Source organism: Crocodylus porosus, unplaced genomic scaffold (assembly GCF_001723895.1).
Source record: "Crocodylus porosus isolate Cpor-Errol unplaced genomic scaffold, CroPor_comp1, whole genome shotgun sequence".
Lineage (NCBI taxonomy): Eukaryota > Metazoa > Chordata > Crocodylia > Crocodylidae > Crocodylus > Crocodylus porosus.
This window is the reverse complement of record NW_017728909.1, coordinates 69545473-69568294: the sequence shown is the minus strand read 5'-3', so window position 1 is coordinate 69568294 and position 22822 is coordinate 69545473. Positions and strand designations below refer to the sequence as shown.

General features: G+C 41.4%; 1 long non-coding RNA gene across 1 annotated transcript; it reads right to left on the bottom strand.

Moving 5' to 3' along the window:
* Positions 1 to 470: 470 nt before the first annotated feature.
* LOC109308238 lies at positions 471 to 13639 on the bottom strand. Its single transcript, XR_002100568.1, has 3 exons — positions 13497 to 13639; positions 13090 to 13100; positions 471 to 481 (listed from the first exon to the last, which is right to left on the bottom strand). It is a non-coding gene; the product is annotated as an uncharacterized LOC109308238 (long non-coding RNA).
* Positions 13640 to 22822: the final 9183 nt, after the last annotated feature.

The following is a 22822-nucleotide window of genomic DNA, read 5'->3' as shown; positions in this document are numbered from 1 at the left end:
TTAAGTGCTGAAGTCTGCAAGTGAGAGAGGAACAGTGGAAAAAATCCTGGTCATATTCTGTTCACTCCCTCTTTCAGCATCCACTGAGTGACACAGGTCCCTTTGTTGCATTTGGGGAATGTAAGCTGGCAGTGGTGAGCTGTTTAGAGGCAGATTGGTTTGGTATCCCCCTTCCTGTTAAAATGGTGGGATAAGGAGCACTTCAGGACCTGCCAAGGCAGCAGCCACATGACTATCTCCAAAGGACTAGGCGGATACAACTGGGCAGGAACTGCCCTTGTGCAAGACCTAGTCAATACAGGTGAGAGCAGTGGCAGCAGGGCAGCCTTTATCTCCTGGAATAAGGAGCATGCAGTGCAGGCAACCCCCTGCACCAGGCCAGTGCAGAGGCACCTGCCCACCCCTCCCTGGTACAGTCCAGGAGGTCCCTGACATAAGTGATGTTGGCCAAGACAATCCTCCTCTGGTACACCCAGGGCAACTCTGTTGCTGCCACCACCAACTGTGGGTTTTTCAGCAGAGGCTTAATGAGGAGGTCAGCACCCTGAATGACCATCTCTAGGGACCTGGAAGTAAGGACCAGCCTCCAGGCCCTAAGGAGGTCCTGGTAGAAGTCCAGTAGGGGTGTGCGAAATGGGCCATATTCAATTTGGATTCAGATTCAGATGCAGCCTCAATCAGGGACAGTGATTCAATTAGTTGATTTGGATCACTTGTGTCCTTGGTGGCAGACCCAGAAGTACATTCCATCTGCCTCAGCATCTCGTCATTCACAAGTATTTCTACAGAAATGTAGAAAAAACATTTAAAGCTGTGACTATGTCCAAATCATTGAATCGTTCCAAGACTCTCCAAATTGATTTGGAGGGTTCTGATTTGATTTGGAGGGATTAAGGAGTCTTCTGATTCAATTCAGATTCAGAATCTCTGCCAAATCAAATCAGTGACCGAAGCTTTGCACAGCCCTAAAATCCAGCTCCTCCTGGTCCTGCTTGGGGAAACCTCACAAGTAGAATTGCTATCGGTCATATAGAAACACTCAGAGGTAAAAGAGAAAAGTGCAGCCAACCAGGAATCGTGCCACCTAGCTATCAACAGTGTACATGAGGCTCTTCAGGGCCTGAAGATGGAAGGTGTGGACCTGGAAGTCAAGTAGACCATCAGAAAGAGCAATGAGCCCACACTCCATTGGATGTTTAAGAGTGCCGGTTGGAGCAAGCCCACTTACCAGCCATCACCAACCTCAGGCTTGAGCTCTTGATCCAGTCAACTCAAGAAGAAGAGGCTGCCAAATAGTTGGATTGGCAGGCCTCCACTTGTGCCAAGTCACCAGGGTCCTGGACAATGAGAAGTATGTTGTTGGCATACGCCGATAGAACCACTTGTGTCCCCACCACTTGTTTGCATAGAAAAAAGAGGATCCAGACTCAGTACCAGTTCATCAGGTCATGGTGCTCCCTCTTTTTTGGCAGCAGGATCAGGATGGCCCTCCTGCATGACAGGGGGGAGCTTCCTGTCTCCTTTGGACTCAGCCCAGACTGTGGTGAGGACTCACCACAGGAAGATAGACACCAGGGATTCTGCCAGAACAGCTAGCAGGAAAGCTGGTGGCGTTTGCTAGTGGAGAGGCCCCACTGGTGATGTGGGGTCCCTCTTGCTGCAGGTGTCTGCAGCAGTAGGTGGTGGCTAATGGCTGGTGGCAGGTGAAGCAGGAGACCTCCTTTCCCCTCCAAGGGGGGAAAAGGGCTGTAGGTCCAAGCTAGGTGGTGGTGGTGGTGGTGGTAGAGGAGAATGCAGGAGTCTGCAGCAGCTCAGCAGGACTCCTGATGCTCCCTGGCCCAGTAGCCCTTGGTGGATGCAGGATGTTGGCAAGATGAACCAATCATCTGACCCAGTAAATGACAGTTCTTATGCTCTTACGCTCTTTATGTATATATACACACACATGGTGGTGTAGTAACCTACAGCACCATGGGCTAATGCAATGACATATTGACAAATTCAATTTCTCATTAACTGTTTTACCTGTATTCTGCATCTTTACCTATTTTCCTGAGGTTTATTTCTAACTTCCCAAATTCCTGGCACTTTCATATTATGTTAAAAAACAAACATAATCTTCAACAAAAAGAGCCCAGGCAGCTGTGTGGTTTATAAAGAGGAGTGCAAAATAGCCCAAGACTGTTCCAAATTGTTATGAAATTCTTACACAGAATGGTTGCATAGATTTCCCCATAGGACAAACATAAGACCTTCATGTGAATGTATGGAAAATTACCTTTCCAGTAGTCTATGGCATTGCCTTTGACTTCTAAAAATGAAGGACAAATGTCAACCACTCGCACATTCGGAATCCACAAATTATGAAGTAAACATGCCTCTGAATTTTTAAATAATTAGGACATCTTAACTTCTATTTAAATCATGCAATATTTTCTTCATTATTAAGATCTTTACACAAGTGGTTGGGCTATAAGAAGTTTCTTTACAATAATAAAACATTATGCTAAAACTTTTTTTTTAACCTATGATAGCAATTACTGGACTATGTTAAACCATGGTAGCATCTGGCTTCTTGGCAGGTACCATAGACAACTGGCAGCCTAGGACTAACATGTCTATCAGATGGTTAGGCGGCTGTTGATGGGCTGTGCCTGTATCATTTCCCCAGATGTCTTTCTTTTTAAATTCCCATTAACTCTATGAAACCCATACATCTGTTTGTAAACTGAATCCCATAGACATCTATGGCAGAAGATTGCCATTGAGACAGAGTATTATTTACTGTAATTGACTCTAACTTTTTCAACTAAACTGTTGTCATTAAAGCCTTTCTTGTGCTAATTCTTATTCAAAACATCTAAGAAAACTTGCTGTCTGATCTGACAGTTTCCATTTGTTGTATCTGTTTTTGCTGTATCACTTTTTGAGTGTGTTCCCTTTAAAAATATGGTCTAAATATGTAGAAATCATTTGATCATAACTGGGTATATTTATACATGCTATTAAGGTAATACAATAAACTTAGTTTGCACCTGAGTTAACTGCTTTCGGGCACAGCATCTACAGATGCACCTGGGACTGCAGCAATTAGAGCTCGGGTGGAGCAGCTCCAGGCTTGGGAATGGCAGGTCAGCCCTAGGCTCTGGGTGGTGGCATCAGGCAATGGAGGGACTGGCAGGAACCAGAGATCTGGCCCCCAGCTGGGTGGGCTGACTGGGCCAATTTGCTCCTGGCAATCACTATCCCATGAGCATTTAATCACAGTTAATTAGTCTACCATAAGATAGTACTGTCCCCAGCCGTACTATCTTACAGTGAAGTTAATTAATTTACTATGGTGTAATACCAGTGCATGTGTGGACAATGACACATTATTACAGAGTTAATTCATCAACTCCACAATAAAGCATGCAATTAGATGCATCCACCGTGTCCTTGATTTAGCATTAAAGGTAAAACAATATTTTTAATCTGACAATGGCATTTCAACTTGGTGCTCTAGAGACTGCTTTATCAGTATTATTATCAGAGGTTTTTAAGGCCCAGATTGACAAAGCCATGGCTAGAATAATCTACTTGGGGATGGTCCTATTTTAAGCAGTGGGTTGGATTAGATGACCTCCTGAGGTCCTTTCCAACCCTAATTTTCTATGATTCTATTATGCAGTTCTATATTGCAATCATCACTGTAACGTCTGGTCATGTGCACTACAAAGCTAGATAAAGTAAAAAAGGATCTTTTTCCACACACCGCCCCCCTTTGTGTCACTGTCAAGGCTCTTTATGAAGTCATAAATCTTCAATAGATCTTCTCAAGGGATTTCATTTATTTATTCTTAATGTGGAATGGTCCCATCAACTAAAATGGAGTTTTCAATCTTACACATTTAAGCTATCATATTAGCTGGTAAAAAATAACTTGACCTTCCTGTTGCATGCCATGTGGAAATCACCACAGGAGCAGATCGCTGAACCAAATGCAAGCAAACGACGTTGGACTCTAGCCTTCTCATAAATCTGTACCTGTGGTCAGCTACCAGCCTTGCCAATTGACATTATGTAGCCAGGCAGTGTGAGGCACAAACCAGCTGAGATACAAGACTACTGACATTTAGTGAGCGTATCAGATTTAGTTCATTTGCCTTCATGCCAATCAAAAATGAAATGTAGGATATAAAAGAAAAAGATGCAAATGCAAAAATCTCAAAATAAAAATAGCTCAAGAACTAACTCCATACCTAATATTATAAAAGCTATTATTTAGAATGCATTTTCTACCTTATATTTCATTGTAGTCACTAAACAATCCCCCCTACAGCCATTTACAGTAATGGTCCTGACACCAATATGGGTATCTTTTGTGCCAGTGAAGAATAGTTGCCAGATAGACTGGAACACTAAAATCTGAGCACCAAAATATACCGTATACCCTTCATATTTCAAGATCCTCAAGGAGAAGAAGTTACCCACCCAGAAATCTGCCTTGGCTGTTAATAAAGCGTAGTGCTAAAACTAATTAATCAAATAATGCTATATTGGCTCAAGCTAGGATTTAGGATTTAAGATTTTCTAAAATGGGGAAATACTTAGCTGTTGCTTTAAGAAGCTAATAGTCTTCTTTACATCACTAAAACCCAAAAGACAATTATGGTACCGGGGCCAAGGACCTGTCCCTGTGTGCATCAATCATTATAACTTATATAGTCATTTTCATAATAAATATTCAAGTGATTGAAGGTATGTTTCTTGATTCATTTTTTCCATAAAAATACCCATAAACTTATGTCTGCATCTAGATCCAAACCCTGTAGCATGAGTGGAAAAAATTAAAAACAAAAGAAACTACAGGTCTTGCTGAATGTATTAACTTTTGACAGTTTTCTCAAAATATAAATTAGCCATTGATTTTATGTAATTCTTCTTTTTTCACTCTAAGTCATCTAAGTGAGTCTGATTCCTAAGATTACATTACCCTAGAATCCTGAAGAACATTCCTCCCAAACTACAAGTAAGTATAGTTTTATATAAAATCAATTGGCTACTTTATTTGAAAACTTTAGCTATAAATGTAAAATATACAGATTCATCTGTGGGCAGTAACCTAGATATTCAGGAGTATTTTTCTGAATTCATTCCATAATACTACTGGCTGTGAGATTCATTAATTTCTCAAAATGAAGTGATATTTGACCCAGAAGTCAAAGACAAAAACTAGCTTTATTGGTTGTCATGGTTGTCATACAGTTTAGAACATGCAGAATCACAAATGAGGTAGAGTAATTAGTACCTAGGGTTGACTATTGATTAGTAAAGGGTAAATAAAAATGCTTAGAGGCTTAATTCAAATTGGACAACCATGAAGAAATAAGGAAGCTTAATTGAATCTTATCAGAACTACTCAAACTTCTTGGCCATGTAAATGTTAGGTTAGATACTGAGTAAAAAGAGGCTTTTTCCTGCAATATTTACCCAGTTTCTTTCATCATCACCAGGAATAAAAATTGAGGTGATATTTGAGTCATCTGACCTTAATTAAGCTAAAACCCACTTACAAAGAAATGGTTTGCTCTACATTGACTCAAATTTTGAATGAAGATTCAGAGACCTATTATTTGACCACATCTATTCACTATACTCTATCTTCATCTCTTAGATATTTATCAAATAAAATAGCCAGTAAAAACCAAACACTGAGTTCCCACTAGTAAGTATATCTATTTAAAAAATACAATTTAGATGCAGATTAAGCAAGAACAACTTTTTCATCTTAAAGTAAGTCTTTTGACTAAGATGATGACACCTTTGCAGAATTGATTTTATGACTGATGTATATAACTCTTATACAACACAAGGCAGATTTATTGTTACTCCTTTAAAAAAAATGGAAATAAATTCTGATTTCAGATATATATGCAGTGCGAAAAATGGGTTACTTGTGGCCAATTCAGTTTGTTTAGGTCAATCTACATGGCACAACACTTGGTTACTAAAATCATTATTGTTAAGTTAGTGTGGCACATATGATAAGCTAAGAGCCCTCCTGAGAAATAGTCAATTAGCCCTGTTTTGTGACATGTAGAAATTATAAACGGGGTGAGGTGTAGAAGATGGAAGGGTTTTGTGACTTAAATATTGCTTTGTACTTAATAGGAACAAACCCATGATTTTGAAGTTCTTTTTTAAGAATATTTCCAGGGAAATAATCATTGCATGTGAAGTTTGAGCCATACCCCATTGATCAGTCTTATAAATGGGAACACAGTGTGCTGAGCACTGATGAATATTCCCTGGTGGGCAGAGTCTGGCCACCACTGATATCATGAGTGACTGGTGCCTCCTGATCTGGGGGGCACCCACAGAAGCCACCAACCCTGTTGGAGGGCCACCAGCCCTATTGATGGCATCACTGTTGACCACTGGGGGGACCAGCCCCAATGGGGGGGAGGCATGTGCACCCCCTATCAGTCACCTATGTTTGATATCAAATTTGTAAAATTCTGCCTTTTTAAAAAAAAACAAGTTGCCCTACAGGAAGTGGTGTACTGAAGGATTGTGTGTGTGTGTGTGTGTGTGTGTGTGTGTGAGGGGGAGAGAGAGAGAGAGAGAGAGAGAGAGAGAGAGAGAGAGAGAGAGAAACTTGTGGCAGGGGGGGCCTTTCCCATGTGTTCAGTACAAAATGGGTAAAGAATTTTAAGAGCAGGGGTTTCTAGTACAAGACATTGCCAAACAGCCTGTATTCAATTTATCTGAATTAGCAAGTGACGTTAGTAAATTCTTTTCATTATTAATACAGTACATAATTGAGAATAATAAATATATCTGTGAAACCATAATATTTACTAACTGTCAAAAATAGCTGAATTAAGAGGTAAAATAATTCAAGATTAATATGTTTATTATGACTAAATTGCTACAGTTTTCCAACTGAAATATTGCATTAATATACAGTTTGCATACAATCATAATAAACTATTCTGTAAAATACCCATGTAAAACCTCTAATCAGCAATTACTTTGCAATACATTATGGATATTGCAAAATCAGATCCAACAACAATAAACAGTTATTTTAAATGATAGACATATAGCATAAAGTAAAATATTTGTGCATATTGCATCTTTAATGTACCATTTCAAATCTTATTTTAATCAAAGTTGTAGAGTTTCCTGAGCCAGAGGCCCGTAGCAAATTGTTGAATATGGTTCAAGAAATGATGCAAGCTAATCAGTAGTTAATAATGAGTGGGCCTGGGAAGGAACAAAAAAACCTTATATTCAGGTATATCAGTGTTTTCCATGGCATTATCATCTGCAAAACAGTATTCATCTAAGCATATTATACAATGAGTTCTAACATTTACTAGGCACTGCTTTGGCATTGCTACAGGATTTACTCTGTTTTTATCAAGGACAGTACACTCATAGAGCAAACAGTAACCTAGGGATTCCAGCTACAAGAGGAAATACAGGTTGCTATGTAACAATTAATGCAGGTTTTGCTGCAGCAGATGGACATTTTGAATAGAACTGATGCCCATTTGGCTCTTGTTCCTTTCATTTCCAGAAGTTTGAGTTTTAAAGCAAGTCATCCACAAAATGTGTGCAGGTTGTAGAACATGAGCCTAAACACATTTTAGGATTTTTTTCTATTTGTAGTATTGAATAGTCAATTTTGCAGCCCTTTGCAACTGAAACTATGAACATAAATCCCAAATTCAAGTATCTTTGAATTATCTACTACTCCTTGGATTTGTGCACTATGGTGACACGTGTCTACAAGTGATTGCCAGCTATGTTGTTGCAGCAGTGCACTCCCTGGGCATAACGTGCTGCTATGGTGATGTAGCAGTGAAATCTACGCATGTGCTGTCCGCACGGTGCAGTAGCCACCCATATTGTGCTGTGCTTTAGTACTGCCAAATATCTACTTCCAAAAGAAAGTACTAAATTACAGCATCGTAGCAACATTGCCATATGGCGACATGTAGACGCACCCCTCGTGTGACTATTTTGAAATGGTTATTATGAATTCCCTGAAGCCACAGTCCTGTACTAAGATCTGTATAAGGAGATTTTCTCCTGTCTGAGGCCACCATTGAAGTCAATGGGATATTTATCATGTATAGTCTGTTTCATTTTTCATTTCTCAAGTCAGCATTCACTGTCATTTTTGTAGGTCTTTCACACAAATGCATGCTAGAGAAAAGTACTTTTATGAATACAAGAGTGGGATTATGAAACTATAAACACTGACAAGGGAGAAAAGCCAAGCCAAGCTGCTCACCCCACCTGCTTTGAATCCACTTTTAGAAACTTATGTAAGATATCATGTTGAATATGTGCCTTTAAAATGTCTTTGATTCTGTTTCTTGGATAAACAGTGGATCATGTGTATAAGCTATTCTGTTGTTCGTGCTCCTGTCACACATTCCAAGCTATTTTCTTGGTCTCAGACTATCCTGTTGATGAAAGTAGGGAAGTAAGAGAAAGGATAGTTTGTACCTTGATCAATAATTTTTCCCCATATAGAGCTATAGAAAAACATATCAATATACAGCAGTTTCAGGAAACAGAATCCTCTCCTTCACCTGGAGGCAAACCGTGTCACACCTGTTAAGCCTGCCCTTCATTGTGAATATAGCTAAACTGATCCATCCTTATCTGGTTTCTGCACTCCTGAGCGATAGCTGTCATGGGGATAGTCTCGTGGCATACGGAGGTGCCTGGAATCATGTGCTATATCTACTCTATTTCCTGGCCTCCTTTACAGCTGAAACACTGAATTTCTATGATGAGAGGCTGGACACAGGACAAGATGATATGGCTGATATTACTAATAGTACCATATTACTAAGGGTATTGCTGCTTTTCTCATAACAGCACACCATTGAACACTGTTCAGCAGCAGATATCTTGCTGAACATTTCCCCTGTGACACTGGCCTTAGCCATACTACCAGCACTAATAATGGGACATACAATATTGTTTTCTTCTAAGTACTTCCTTTTAATTTTACAAGCTGGCAGGATGTTTCTACACAGGTTTGGGGTTTTTTTTCTTTTTTCTTATTTATCTAATATTGCTTGCTACTATTAACTTTCTCTTTTGTGTCCTATTTTCTTTGTTTGAACCAAGGGATTTAACCTTTACCAGGCCCCTTTGCATCACTGTAACTGCTGTATTACTGACTTAAATTGCCATCTTGGGAAATGGAGGGAGAAGTCCCACCTGGTATGAATCTGACTAGTGATTTGCCTTTGCAGGCTTTTTTTGGTTGAAGTACAAATTAAAGCACCACAGAAGCTACTCTATTCCATCCTGGGAACCACTCTAGTCCCTGGATTTCCACTAAGTTGGAAGCCAAAATGGACTCTCCTATAACTCTCCCAGCTCAGTCGTACCCAGCAGATGAGCAGAAACTGGGTGCAGTACAGGATTGATTCCTAACAGCTGACAGGGGACATGAAACTTCACTAAGAAATAGCTTATATTGAGGGTGGGAGGAGGGGGGGAATCTACCAAACTAAGATAGGACTTTATGATATCTTATTATTATTTAACATTTGCATGTTAAACTGTGCATGCTATCTTAGAGAGAAAATATTCAGGGCTAGATCATCAGATAATGTGAATTAGTGAAACTATATTGACCTTAAAAGAGCTCATCTGTTTTACTTCAATTTGTCTCACTGAATCCCATATAAAACAAGATGTAAATCCATTGAAACTAATGGAGTACCCTTTCATAAAACTTGGCGGGCATGGAGCTTGAAGAACAGACATTTCTAAAGGAGAAAGAAATGTTGTTGTCACGTGGCGAAGAATTCAAGCTGAATTGATTCATTCAAAGGGAGCAACACTTGGGGGGTGGTTTGAGGGGGAGGGGAGAGGGTGGCCGGTGCTGTGTTTTGATTCTGTTTTGCATTAAATAGTAATGGATAATATGCAAAAACATGCCCAGGAGGAAGGACTGGAATCTACATTGCCCCTCAATCCAAAAACACATATGAAACTAGTTTACAAAGTAGCACTTTATTCTGCTTTCTCTCTCTGAACCAATAAATATTTCAATTGTTTCTGCCCCATAGCACAACTGCACAGGCATGGAGAGTACTTCTGTTCATTTCTATATATATTTGACGCTTACTTCTTCACACCCAGTCATCTTCACTTTAATATGTTTTCCTATGTTTTTCTTAGTTGTGTGTATTTCTTGGGTGTATTGCATCTGTAATATTTATGAGAGACTAAGCCTCCTACAGTTCATTAAATCTATTCGATCAGAAGGGAGTATCTAAATGTCTTTAATAAGGGCAAAGGCTTCAGCTCTGATTTTCCAGAAAGAGACCAATATGAATGAGATGTTTTGCAAGAGAGATATTCATAGGGGTAGATCATGGAAGGCTGTTGCTGGGTATAGATATCAACAAATTCTGTGGAAGCTTAAAATATTGTCATATAACTATATGACAAAAATAGAGCATGATAGTATCTCACAGCATTCACTTAGAATGAGAGCATCATTCTTATGTTAGTGTAATTCTGTTGACTCTAATGGAGTGCATCTGTTTCATAGCATTAAGAATGAAAGAGGAAAAATCTATCTAGGGATACTTATAATGAGTGTATTGGTAGAAGGCCTGATCAAAGTCATGTTCAATGTATTCATGCCTAAGTAAGTACAAGCAATTTACTAAACACAGGTGGAAACACAAAGAGATCCTGCAAGACCCTGAGGTTTTGTCCTTTTCCAAAAAAAATAAGGAGGTGGGGGCATGGGCATAACTTGCAAAGTCCACATTTAGGCTTTAAATTCCCCAAAGTTTTGTGGATATTGAGATCTGGAATTTGGAATCAGTTAATGTAAACACAGGCATTATTTGTAAAGTTTGGATCAGGATATGAACTTTCCCAAGAGTTGTGTTCAATGGGACTTGGGAGATTAGTTCAAGAGAATATCCTCACATTCAGGTAACTTTGATCCAAACCATTACTTCTGCCAAGACAGGAGACGGGTTATTAGAAATTGAAAAAATGATTAGTGTAGATTTCAAATGGCAGTCCCTGATACAGATGGGTGCTACTTCCCTAAAATTAAGCATCTGAAACAATGTATGATCCCAAGCTACGTCAACCGCTTGTAAAGGGATTTTTCTTACATAAGGCAGCCAACTTTTGAAGAGTGTTTTAATAATAGCCCATGTGTAAGAATCTAAAAGAAGTATGTAGGAGATGAAAACCAAACATATAGATTAATGCAGACTGCAAAATAATAAATAAAGGTGAAAAGATCTCTTCTATATATCATCCATCCATCTAGAAAGAGCAATGTGATTTCAATAAGCAGACTTACAATTAGCAATACAAGATAATGTTTAATATATCAACTAAAAGCCCCAGCTGTGGTCTTTTCACTGGATGCCAAAAAGCCATTCAAGAATATAAAATGTCATTATCTGTTGTTTGTATTAGAAAGAATTGGATTTGGTCCTAACTTGATTCATGGGTTAGAAATTTAATATTGGATAAAAATGACTTTCTCCTACATTATTTTTTAGAGCAGTATATGAATGGTCCCAAAAAAAGAAGAATAACAACTCTTTTACACTGAGACAGATCTGGACAACACTGTCATTTTATGTCATGGTTATTTTATAGTTTAATAAAAATTAGGAAGATTACCCCTTAGAGCTGAGGGCCAATTTTTTTTCCCTATAAGGTGTCTAGTGCAATTTTCAAAAGCATTCAAGTCAAGGACTAATTCCATTTGAGGTTCTGGTTAGGCCTCAAATCATTATCTTGTCAACATGCAACATTAAATAGGGCAACATCCTGGCCTGTTCTTTATGTGGAACTTCTACCATTGATGAAAATGTACGTGGTTTGATAGTAAATTATGGGGTTAAATTCATCCCTGCTAGTATAATCCAGTGTACAGGGTTATTCAGAAAAAAAGAAATTACTCAAAATTTCTTTCTTCCATGGGATTTTGCAACTAAGTGTCATAGTCACCAAAATGAGATGTTAGGAGCTGGCTGGGAAAGGAATCTTAGCCGTCAAAGAATGCATCCATTTGTCCTTTCGTCCCAGTATCTCTGGCAGCCTTGGTTAGCACAGTTATTATGAAATGGAACCCTAACACCACTAGAAGTAGAGCAAGTAGGTCACAGTAGGGTGACTTTTCTATAACCCGTGTCAGTGAAAAAGTTAAAGGAGAATGTCATTTTGCAGTCCAAGACAAGATATAGACCATAGCCTGGCAGGAAAGCAACTAAGATAATTGGTGTATATTTATGAACTTATGGGCAGGGTTCCCTGAGAGGGGCAAAGGAGTCTAGGAGAGCTGGTTGTATTTTAAACAAGCCCTATTGATGGCAAAGAAACAAACCATCCTAATGTGCAGAAAGAAAAGTAAATGTGGCAAGTGACCATCCTGGCTTAGCAGAGATCTCTTCAGTGAACTTAAACACAAAAAGGAAGCTTACAAGAAGTGGACATTTGGACAAAAAACTTGGGAAGAGTATAAGAGTATTGCTCAGGTATACAGGGATGAAGTCAGGAAGGCCAAAGCACAACTGGAGTTGCAGCTGGCAAGGGACATGAAGGGTAACAAGAAGGGTTTTTATAAGTATGTTAGCAGCAAAAGGAAGGTCAGGGGAAGTATGGGTCCTTTACTGAATGAGGGAGGCAACCTACAGACAGATGATGGGGGACTTGAATCACCCTGACATCTGGTGGGAGGGCAATACAGCGGTGCACAGGCAATCCAGGAAGTTTTTGGAGAGTACTGGGGGCAACTTCCTGGTGCAAATGTTCAAGCATCTTACTAGGGACCATGCTCTTCTTGACCTGCTGCTCACAAACAGGGAAGAATTGGTGGGTAATGAAGTAGTGAATGGCAACTTGGGCAGCAGTGACCATGAGCGGATAGAGTTTAGGATCCTGAGGAAAGGAAGGATGGAGAGCAGCAACGTAAGGACTCTGGACTTCATAAAAGCATACTTTGACTCACTCAGGGAACTCATAGGCAGGATCCCCTGGGAAGCCAGCCTGAGGGGGAGAGGAGTCCAGGAGAGCTGTCAGTACTTCAAGGAAGCCTTGCTGAGAGTGCAGGAAGACTAGCAAGGATGGCAGAAGATCAGCTTGGCTTAGCAGGGAAGTCTTCAGTAAACTAAATCATAAAAAAGCAGCTTATAAAAAGAGGAAACTTGGACAAATAACTGGGGAAGAATATAAAAGCATTGCTTGGGCATGCAGGGATGAAGTCAGAAAGGCCAAAACACAATTGGAGTTGCAGCTAGCAAGGGATGTGAAGAGAAACAAGAAGGCTTTCTACAAGTATGTTGGTAGGAAGAGGAGGAACAGGAAAAGTGTGGGACCCTTACTGAATGGGGGGAGGCAAACTTGTGACAGAGGATGCAGAAAAGGCTGAAGCACTCAATGCTTTCTTTCCTTAGTCTTCAAAGGACAGGTCAGTTCCCAAACTACTGCACACTGGGCAGCAGTTTGGGGAGGAGGTGAGCAGCCCTCAGTGCGGAAAGACCAGGTTAGGGACTATGTATAAAAACTGGACATGTACAAGTCCATGGGGCCAGATGGGATGCACCTGAAGGTGCTGAGGGAGTTGTCTGATGTGATTGCAAAACCATTGGCCATCATCTTTGAAAACTCATGGCTATCAAGAGGGGTCCTGGATGATTGGAAAAGGGCAAACATAGTGCCCATATTTAAGAAAGGGAAAAAGAAGGATCCAGGGAACTACAGAGCAGTCAGGCTCATCTCAATCTCTGGAAAAATCATGGAATCCATTTCAAAGCACTTGGAGAAGACGGTGATTAGGAACAGTCAGCATGGATTCACCAAGGGCAAGTCATGCCTGACCAACCTGATTGCCTTCTGTGATGAAATGACTGGCTCAGTGAAAGCAGAGGGCCCAGTGAATGTGGTATACCTTGATTTTAGCAAGGCTTTTGATACTCTCTCCCACATCTTTCTTGCAGGCAAGCTAAGGAAGTATGGGCTGGATGAATAGACTATAAGGTGGACAGCAAACTGGCTGGAGCATCGGGCTCAGAGAGTAGTAATCAATGGATCAGTGTCTAGCCTACAGCTAGTATCAAGTGGGGTGCCCCAGGAATATTTCTGAGGCTGATTTTTTTCAATGTCTTCATCAATGACCTGGAAGATGGCATAGAGTGCACCCTCAGCAAGTTTGCAGATTAAACCAAGATGGGGGAAGTACTAGATACAATGGAGAGTAGAGCTAGGAGGCAGTGACCTAGACAAATTGGCGGATTGGACCAAAAGGAATCTCATGAGGTTCAACAAGGATGAGTGCAAAGCCCTTCACTTAGGATGGAGCAATCCCATATACCAGTACAGGCTGGAGGCTGCTTGACTGGGCATTAGCTCTGCAGAAAAGTACTTGGGGGTTTCAGTGGACTGTAAACTGAATATGAGCCAACAGTGTTCCCTTGTTGCCACCTTATTCCCCTCTATTCAGCATGGGTAAGGCCACATATGGAGTACAGCGTTCAGTTTTGGGACCCCCTACTATAAAAAGGATGTGGACAAGTTGGAGAACGTCCAGTGAAGGGCAACAAAAATGGTGAGGGGAGTGTGGGACATGACTTATGGGGAAAGAATGAGGGATCTGGGTTTATTTAGTCTAGATAAGAGAAAACTGAGAGGGGATTTAATAGCAGCCTTCAACTACCTGAAGGGAGGTTTGAAATAGGATGGAACTAGACTGTTCTCAGTGGTGGCAGATGATAGAACAAGGAGCAATGGTCTTAAGTTGCAGGCAAGGAAGTTTAGGTTAGATATTGGGAAGAATTTTCTCACTAGGAGGGTAGTAAAACACTGGAACAGGTTATCCAGAAAGGTTGTGGAAACTCCATCCTTGGAGGTTTTTTAGACCCAACTAGATGAAGATTTGGCTGGGATTTCTAGTTGGGGATGGTTCTGCTTTGAGCAGGCAGTTGGACTAGATGACCTCCTAAGCTCCCTTCCAGCCCTAACTTTCTATGATGAGGAAAAGGCTGAAGTACTCAATGCCTTTTTTACCTTGGTCTTCACAGGCAAGGTCAGCTCCCAACATACTGCATATGGCAGCACAGTTTGGAGAGCCCCCAGTGATGAAAGAACAAGTTAGAAGTTATTTAGAAAAGTGGGGCATATATGAGTCCAGATGCAATGCATCTGAGGGTGCTGACAGAGTTGGCTGATGTGATTGTACAGGCCCTGGCCATCATCTTTGAAAACTGATAGTGATCAGGGAACATCCCAGATGATTGAAAAAAAGGCAAACATAGTGCCCATCTTTAAGAAAGGAAAGAAGGAGGATCCAGGGAACCAGAGGCAAGACACACTCATCTCAGTTCCTGAAAAAATCATGTAGCAGGTCCTCAAATAATCCATTTTTAAACTTTTGTAGGAGAGGAAGATTAGGAACTGTCAGCATTGATTCACCAAGAGCAAGTCATGTCTGACCAACCTGATTGTCTTTTATGATGAGATAACTGGCTCTATGCATACAGAGAAAGCAGAAGACATGATATACCTTGACTTTAGCAAGGCTTTTGATACCGTCTCCCACAACATTCTTTCAAGCAAGCTGAGGAGGTACAGGCTGGATGAATGGACTGTAATATGGATAGAAAACTGGCTGGATTGTTGGGCTCAACGGGTAGAAATCAATGGTTCAGTGTCTAGCTGGCAGCTGGTATCAAGTGGAGTGCCACAGGGGTCAGTGCTGTGGCCTGTTTTGTTCAATATAGTCATCAATGACCTGGAAGATGGGGTGATTTACACCCTCAGCAAGTGTGCAGATGACACAAAGTGGTGGGATGTAGTAGATATGCTGGAGGGTAAAGCTCAGTTTCAGAGAGATTTAAACAAATTGGAGGATTGGGCTGAAAGGAATCTCATGAGGTTCAACAAGGACAAGGAGGAAATGATGCAAGTCCTCCTGCACTAAGGACAGAAGAATCCCACACACCACTACATCTAGGGGTCTGACTGGCTAAGCAGAAACTCTGCAGAAAAGGATGTGGGGGTTACAGTGGACGATAAACTAGATATGAGTCAGCAGTATGTCATTGTTGTCAAGAAGGTTAACAGCATGCTGAGCTGCATTCATAGGAATGTTGCCAGCAGAGCAAAGGAAGTAATCATTCCAATCTATCTTGCACTGCTGAAGCCATATCTGGAGTACTGTGTGCAGTTTTGCGCCCCAACTACAGAAGCAATGTGAAGAAGCTGGAAAGAGTCCTGTCAGACCAACCTGATTGCCTTCTACAATCAGGTCACAAAAGCATTGGACGCCGGTGTCTCAGCGGATGTAGTCTTTCTGGACTTCAGCAAAGCCTTTGACATGGTCTCCCACCCCATTCTCATTAAAAAACTAGGCGACTGTGGCATTGATGCCTACACAGTCAGATGAATCACAAATTGGCTGAAGGGTCATACTCAGAGGGTGGTGGTAGACGGGTCATTTTCAACCTGGAGGGAAGTGGGCAGTGGAGTCCCCCAGGGCTTGGTCCTTGGGCCCTGTCCTGGTACACGAGGGACTCAAGAGTACTCACTGGCAGCTCGGGAAACAGCATGTGAGGGGTGGAAGACAGAATCCGTGCAGCTTGTCAGCCACTTGTTTATACAGCTACGGCCAGCTGGTGATGTCAGCGCTGAATGCCGTCTGGCAGAGGTAAAAATGGCAGCGCACGCTGCGGAGGCGGCAGGGAGGGGGAGAGTACAGCCGCTGATGCCCTCGCAGCAAAGACAAGCTGGAACGCTGGGCCAGGAGAGAAGGAACAGCCAGGACAGAAGCAAGGAGGAGGAAGAGGGGCAGCTTAACAGCGCTGTAGACAAGGCGTCAGAGGGATGCCAGGATCACCTTGGAAGGATGACAGGAGGCACACCTGGAGAGATCTGCCCTGAGAGAGAGGGACTGCGAGGAATCCAGGGAGAGTTACCGCTGGAGGGAACATCGCCACTTGACCAGGATGTGCCTTAGAGTAGGCAGGGAATGGACTGCCTATAGGGATGAGGCAGCCAGAGTCCCGCTGAAGTGCGGGGAGATAGTTAAAGGGACAGTATGTCCCATTTTGTGTTAGAGCTTCCCTTTTTCTTTTCTTTTTGATTTTGCTCTACCCCGAGCTCCAAGGGGTATAAGAAGGTAGCAGACCTGCACTGTAGGCTAGATAGTGTTGGGAGGGGCCCGAGCAGGACCTGGCCAAGGGTCCCAAGAATGAGACACCAACTAGCTTGCTATAGCTACACAGGAGGTGTGAGGCCATTGTGTAGGGGTGGTGAAGCCCTGTGAGTAACTGCAGGGAGGAACCTTGGGTCAACGAGCACACCTGATGAATGGTCCTGGGCACTGAGGTCATCAAGTCGTGGCAGGAAAGCACGGGGTCAAGGATTCAGGTGAGAGTCACCAGCTCAGACAGAAGCACGAGCCCAAGAGGTGCGTAACATCAATCACCTGAGTGAGAGCGGCACGAGAGTGACTAGTTAAGGCCCAGCGGCAACAGGCCTGCACTGTTCAATTTCTTTATTAGTGACTTGGACGATGGCGTCAAAAGCAGCCTGTTTAAATTCACTGATGACAGCAAGATTTGGGGTGAGGTGAGCATGCTAGTAGGGAAAACAGATTGCAGCAGGACCTGGACAGGTTACAGGGGTGGGTGAATGAGAATAGGATGAGACTCAATAGTGACAAGTACAGCGTGCTGCACTTGGGCAGTAGGAACCACCAGCACACTTATAAGCTGGGAAACTCCCTTCTTGAGAGCACGGTGGCAGAAAGAGATCTTGAAGTCTTTGCTGACTCCCAGCTGAACATGGGCTGACAATGCAAGGTCACAGTTAGTAGGTCTAACGGTACCTTGCTGTGCATCCACAGATGCATCTCAAGTAGGGCCAAGGACGTGATCCTCCCCCTCTATGTGACACTGGTCAGGCTGGAGTATTGTGTCCAGTTCTGGGCCCCGCACTTCAGGAGGAATGCAGACTGCATTGAGAGGGTCCAAAAGAGGGCCACCTAAGAGAAGGCTGAGGGGGGACCTGATGGCTGTCTATAAACTCAATAGGGTGGACCAGCAGGGTTTGGGAGAGACCTTGTTCCCCCAAGTGCCCCCCCGGGGTAACAAGGAATAACAGCCACAAGTTGTTATAGAGTAGGTTCAGCCTAGACATCCAAAGGTACTACTTCACAGTCAGGGTGGCTAGGATCTGGAACCAACTTCCAAGGGAAGTGGTGATGGCTCTTACCCTGGGGGTGTTTAAGAGGAGGCTTGACGTCTACCTGGCTGGGGTCATTTGAGCCCTGTTTTCTCTCCTGCCCAGGGCAGGGGGTCAGACTAGAAGATCTACAAGGTCCCTTCCGACCCTACCTCTATAAATCTATGAGTCCAGCAGAGAGCAAAGAAAATGGTTCAGGGGCTGGGGCACATGACTTGTAAGGAGAGCCTGAGGGAATTGCAGTAAGAGAAGTTCAGGTTGGATATTAGGAAAAAACTCTCTCACTAGGATGGTGGCGATGTATTGGAACATGTTACCTACAGAGGTGGTAGAATCTCTGTCCTTGGAGGTTGTTAAGGCCTGGATAGACAAAGCCCTGAATGGAATGATCTAGTTGGGGATGGTCTTGCTTTGAGCAGGGAGTTGGACTAGATGACCTCTGAGGTCTCTACCAACCCTAACTTTCTATGACTCTAAGTACTTAAACCCTGGAACAGTAATGCTTACCTCACCAGCTGAAAACACTGTATGCATTGGAAGACTCGCATAAGAATATCTATATTGACTGTTAGGGCTTGCTTAAAGATTATATATTGCATTTAAAGCCTTGCTTAAATATTGGTATTGCTTATGCATTGAATAAATTAAGATTGGAGACCAGATAGTCTCAGTGATCAATTCATTTCCATTCATCCTTCCTCCTGCCTCCTCCTCAACTAAATTTGGTACAACAGGCGGATCTTTGCAGCATTGGTCAGCAACCCACCTAGAATACAGAAACCTTAGAATTCAAATCCTTGCTGCCTTATGTGGGACAGCCTTAGATCAAAGACTAAGCCTACTATTTACAACTGTGGCTGGCCTAGGCTTTTATACATGGCAAATGGCCAGAAAAATATATTGCTACAAAAATTAATGGATTTTGGATCAAATGTATCACTGAACCCTGCAAATGAGTGGGACTAAGGGCCCAAAACAAGAGAATCATAGACAATGCTGTTGATTTGTCATGAATGATAATAAAGGTTTACTAATGATAATTTACTAAGATGAATTAATGTTATGAATATACCATGAATTTCCTTTAATAGAGTGAGACCAAATATAGACATGTTTTCAACAGACTATGCATAGAATTAAGGTTAATACAAGTTATATTGCTAATGCCATGAGCCCAATATGAAGAGCTGCCCTATAACAGTCATGAATAGTTCATTAACTTATGATTGGTAAATCTTCAGAAATATTTTACCTGGTGTTCATAAAAATTCATGCCTCATAATGAGAGTTTATGAACATCTATAAATTTATCTTGAAAAACAGCAGTGTTCATGAAATTTTAATTAACTGTGCTTCTAAATGGCCCTTTTGAATATAGGGTTCAGTTCTGGTCAGCTCATCAGAAATAGAAAGCATAACAGATAGTAAAGGCTCAAAAGTACCAGTGGTAATAGTAGAGAAGTAGTAGAATAAGAAGAAAGCTTAATGATGCTGGGATAGCTTATATTAGATGAGAAAAGAAAGAAAAGGTACAATAGGAGACAATGTAAAAAATATTGAATACTGGGTGGGCCAGAAAATACTTCTGACTGCAGTTTCCCTATATATGTGAACAATAGATGAGACATTTCATTAAATGAATAGGATTTTTTAAAGTATTTATTGTATATATGTATTGTATTCATATGTGATGTGGTGTCAAGGAAATGGTAAGATTCAAGAAGGACTAGGGTTTCCTAGATTAATAGGAATAATATCCAGTTACACTGCAGTATTAGTCCCAATGCTTCATGGCACAAAGGGCACCTACATGCCCAATGCCTGCTCCCAAGTAAGCTAATTAGCTGGTGTTGGAACAGACATAATTACTCGAGACTTCTGGAACATGCTAATGAGCATGTTCCAGCAGCCTCGACCTCATGTGCATTCAGCCTCCCTGTGCTTCAAATGGCAGCAGGGGCACATTAAAGCTTGTTGAATGACCTTTAATTAAAGTGCACACACACACCCCCACCACCACCATTTTAAAGTGCTAGACTCTAAATGCACAAGATGCTGCAAACCCTTTAATTAGGCTCCCAAGACCTGCTCTAATTAAAGTACTCCCCCATCCCAGCCCCAGAGTACCTGTAAAGATACTAAAAGTGATTGCCTTTAAATATACATTTGTATATTTCTACATCAGATCTACATGAAATTATGATCCTCTCTATCCCCGTTCTATACATTTGCACAATTGGATACCAGAGGTTATAAAGTTCTGTTAAATACCTTTGTGGGATACTGCAAATGACAGAATATTGGATTAGACAGGCCAATGGCCTATTTTAATAAACGATCTACTACATTTTATTTTTTGTGATGGAGAGGAACTCAGGAACTGCATTATCTTTATGTTATAGCAACTTTACAGCTATAAATAAGTAGAAGATGCTCCTGTTCAGAAAACCCTAGAAGAAACTGGCTGGATTGCTTAGGGAAAGAAAGATAAGACTTACATTAATCTTTAAGTCAGAAGGGCTAGACTTGTAGTAATAATTTACCAAGATTCACAGTGTGTTAATTGCTACTTTTTTTTTTTTAAAGAAATAGTGTTCCCTTGGGGGAAGGTTGAATTTAGGGTTCATCACAGAGATGTTTTTAAAGTGAATAGAAAAAGGTGACCTTGGTCTAATTCCAAATTTAAGTATATGTATCATTCGGGACTATATGTAAATATTCAGGACTATATAACATCAAGGAGCGTCTATATGTGTGCTCTAGGGTGTAAGCGGAGGTACTTTGATTAGAGTCTCTCTAAATAAAGCTCCTGCAGCATCATGTGTATTCAGCAGGCTGTGCTTCAAAATGGCGGCAAGGGTGCTTTAACTAAAGCTAGTTCAAGAAACTTTAACTAAAGTGCCCCCACCACCACTTTCAAACATAGAGGTGCTGAATACACATGATGCGGAGGATAATTAGTGCAGTCCAGCAGACTTACAGCAGACTCAATTAATCAAATCTGTTCTGATTAGTGTTAATTAGCAAGCATCAAAGCAGAGGTCAATCACATGGATAGGAGACAAAGTTAAAAATTCACACTTAGCTATAGTAAGTCATCCCTATATAGTAATTGATTACAGCATGCCAAAGCATAAAATATGACAGCTAATTTCTATTTACACGTTCACTTTGAAAGGCCATAATAAATCCACATAAATAAACTAGCTTTTATGACAATTAACATCATAATCTACGGGAAAAAGTCATGAGTATGACATGAATTCAGATCCCCTCGCACCAAAGGTGAGTGCACTGCCAAATTCAATTGCTCATCAAAATGTCAACCATGAACTATAGGTCCTAAACACAAATGGCAAGGAAAAGGACACTTCTGTAAATGCAACAGTATATTTCCTAGTACTTAAATAAGATTTTTGTGTTCAAAGTACAGGCAAAGATTATCTAATTATCTTCCCAACAGCACTATGAGCTGGAGTTGAGATTCATAAAGAGTTTATACATTATAGTTGCCTTTCACTTGGATTTTGTATATACACTTTTTTACATATAGCATTGGTATCAGTTATTCTCTTTTGAACCCATAGGCATTTTTTTGCCAAACTATGCCTTTTATCTTTAAAAGAAAAACATAGCTAGATCCTAGTATTCTTAATCACTACACATGCTTGTAACATCTGCTGTTTTCACTGAGATCTGCATGGACACATGCAATTTAAGTATAAATAATTTTGATACTCAATAATGGGATGCTAGAGTATGTAAAGCAGCTAATTAGTCTGTTTTTCTAGGCAAAATCTAAAAGTGCCTTTCTGGTCAATCCATACATTAAATCTTCTTGACTTCAAAGGTTCACCTAATTTCAGTGTTCCTCTTGACCTCGGTTCTTTAGCTGATGGCTTGCACCCTTTGAATCTCTGAAGGTGTCATAAGCTGAATTCTATAAGTAATTTGGGGTTGATTAACTATGGGAGGCTGTCGCCTCAAATCTAGATCATTCTTCTCGCAGAAGGATGTGTTTGGCTATAAATTTTGACTTTTTAAAAATTACCTATTACTAGTTTCAATGTAGGGTCATGAAACGTACTTTATTGCCATCATGTTAGAAGGGCACAATGCTGTGTATCTGGGCTCTCACTGTTTTCATATATGTGTATAAAGCAGTTTCTTATGGGGGATTATTACAGAATAGTATGGGGCAATGGGGGAAACCACCACAGGTACTGACTTATGGGTGTAGAAAAATATCAGCTACCTCTGCAGCCACATAATCACAGCAGTGGCACAGTGGATGCTAGACGCCACTGCTGCCCCATGCATCTCACTGCTCTGGGTGCCCAGCTGCTTTGCTCTGCCTCTGATATAACACGCATATTCTATTTCAGAGGTTTTCAACTGGGGATACCCAAACCCCAGGGGTACTTGGGAAGGCCCTACTAGGGGGTATGCATGGGAAAGTAGATGGGAATGGAGTGCCACCATCTACCGCCCCATGCTGCTGCCTCCCAGAAGCAGGGCAGAGGCAGGGTGAGGGTGGCAGTGCTCCATCTCCTCCTACCCATGCATACCCCCTAGG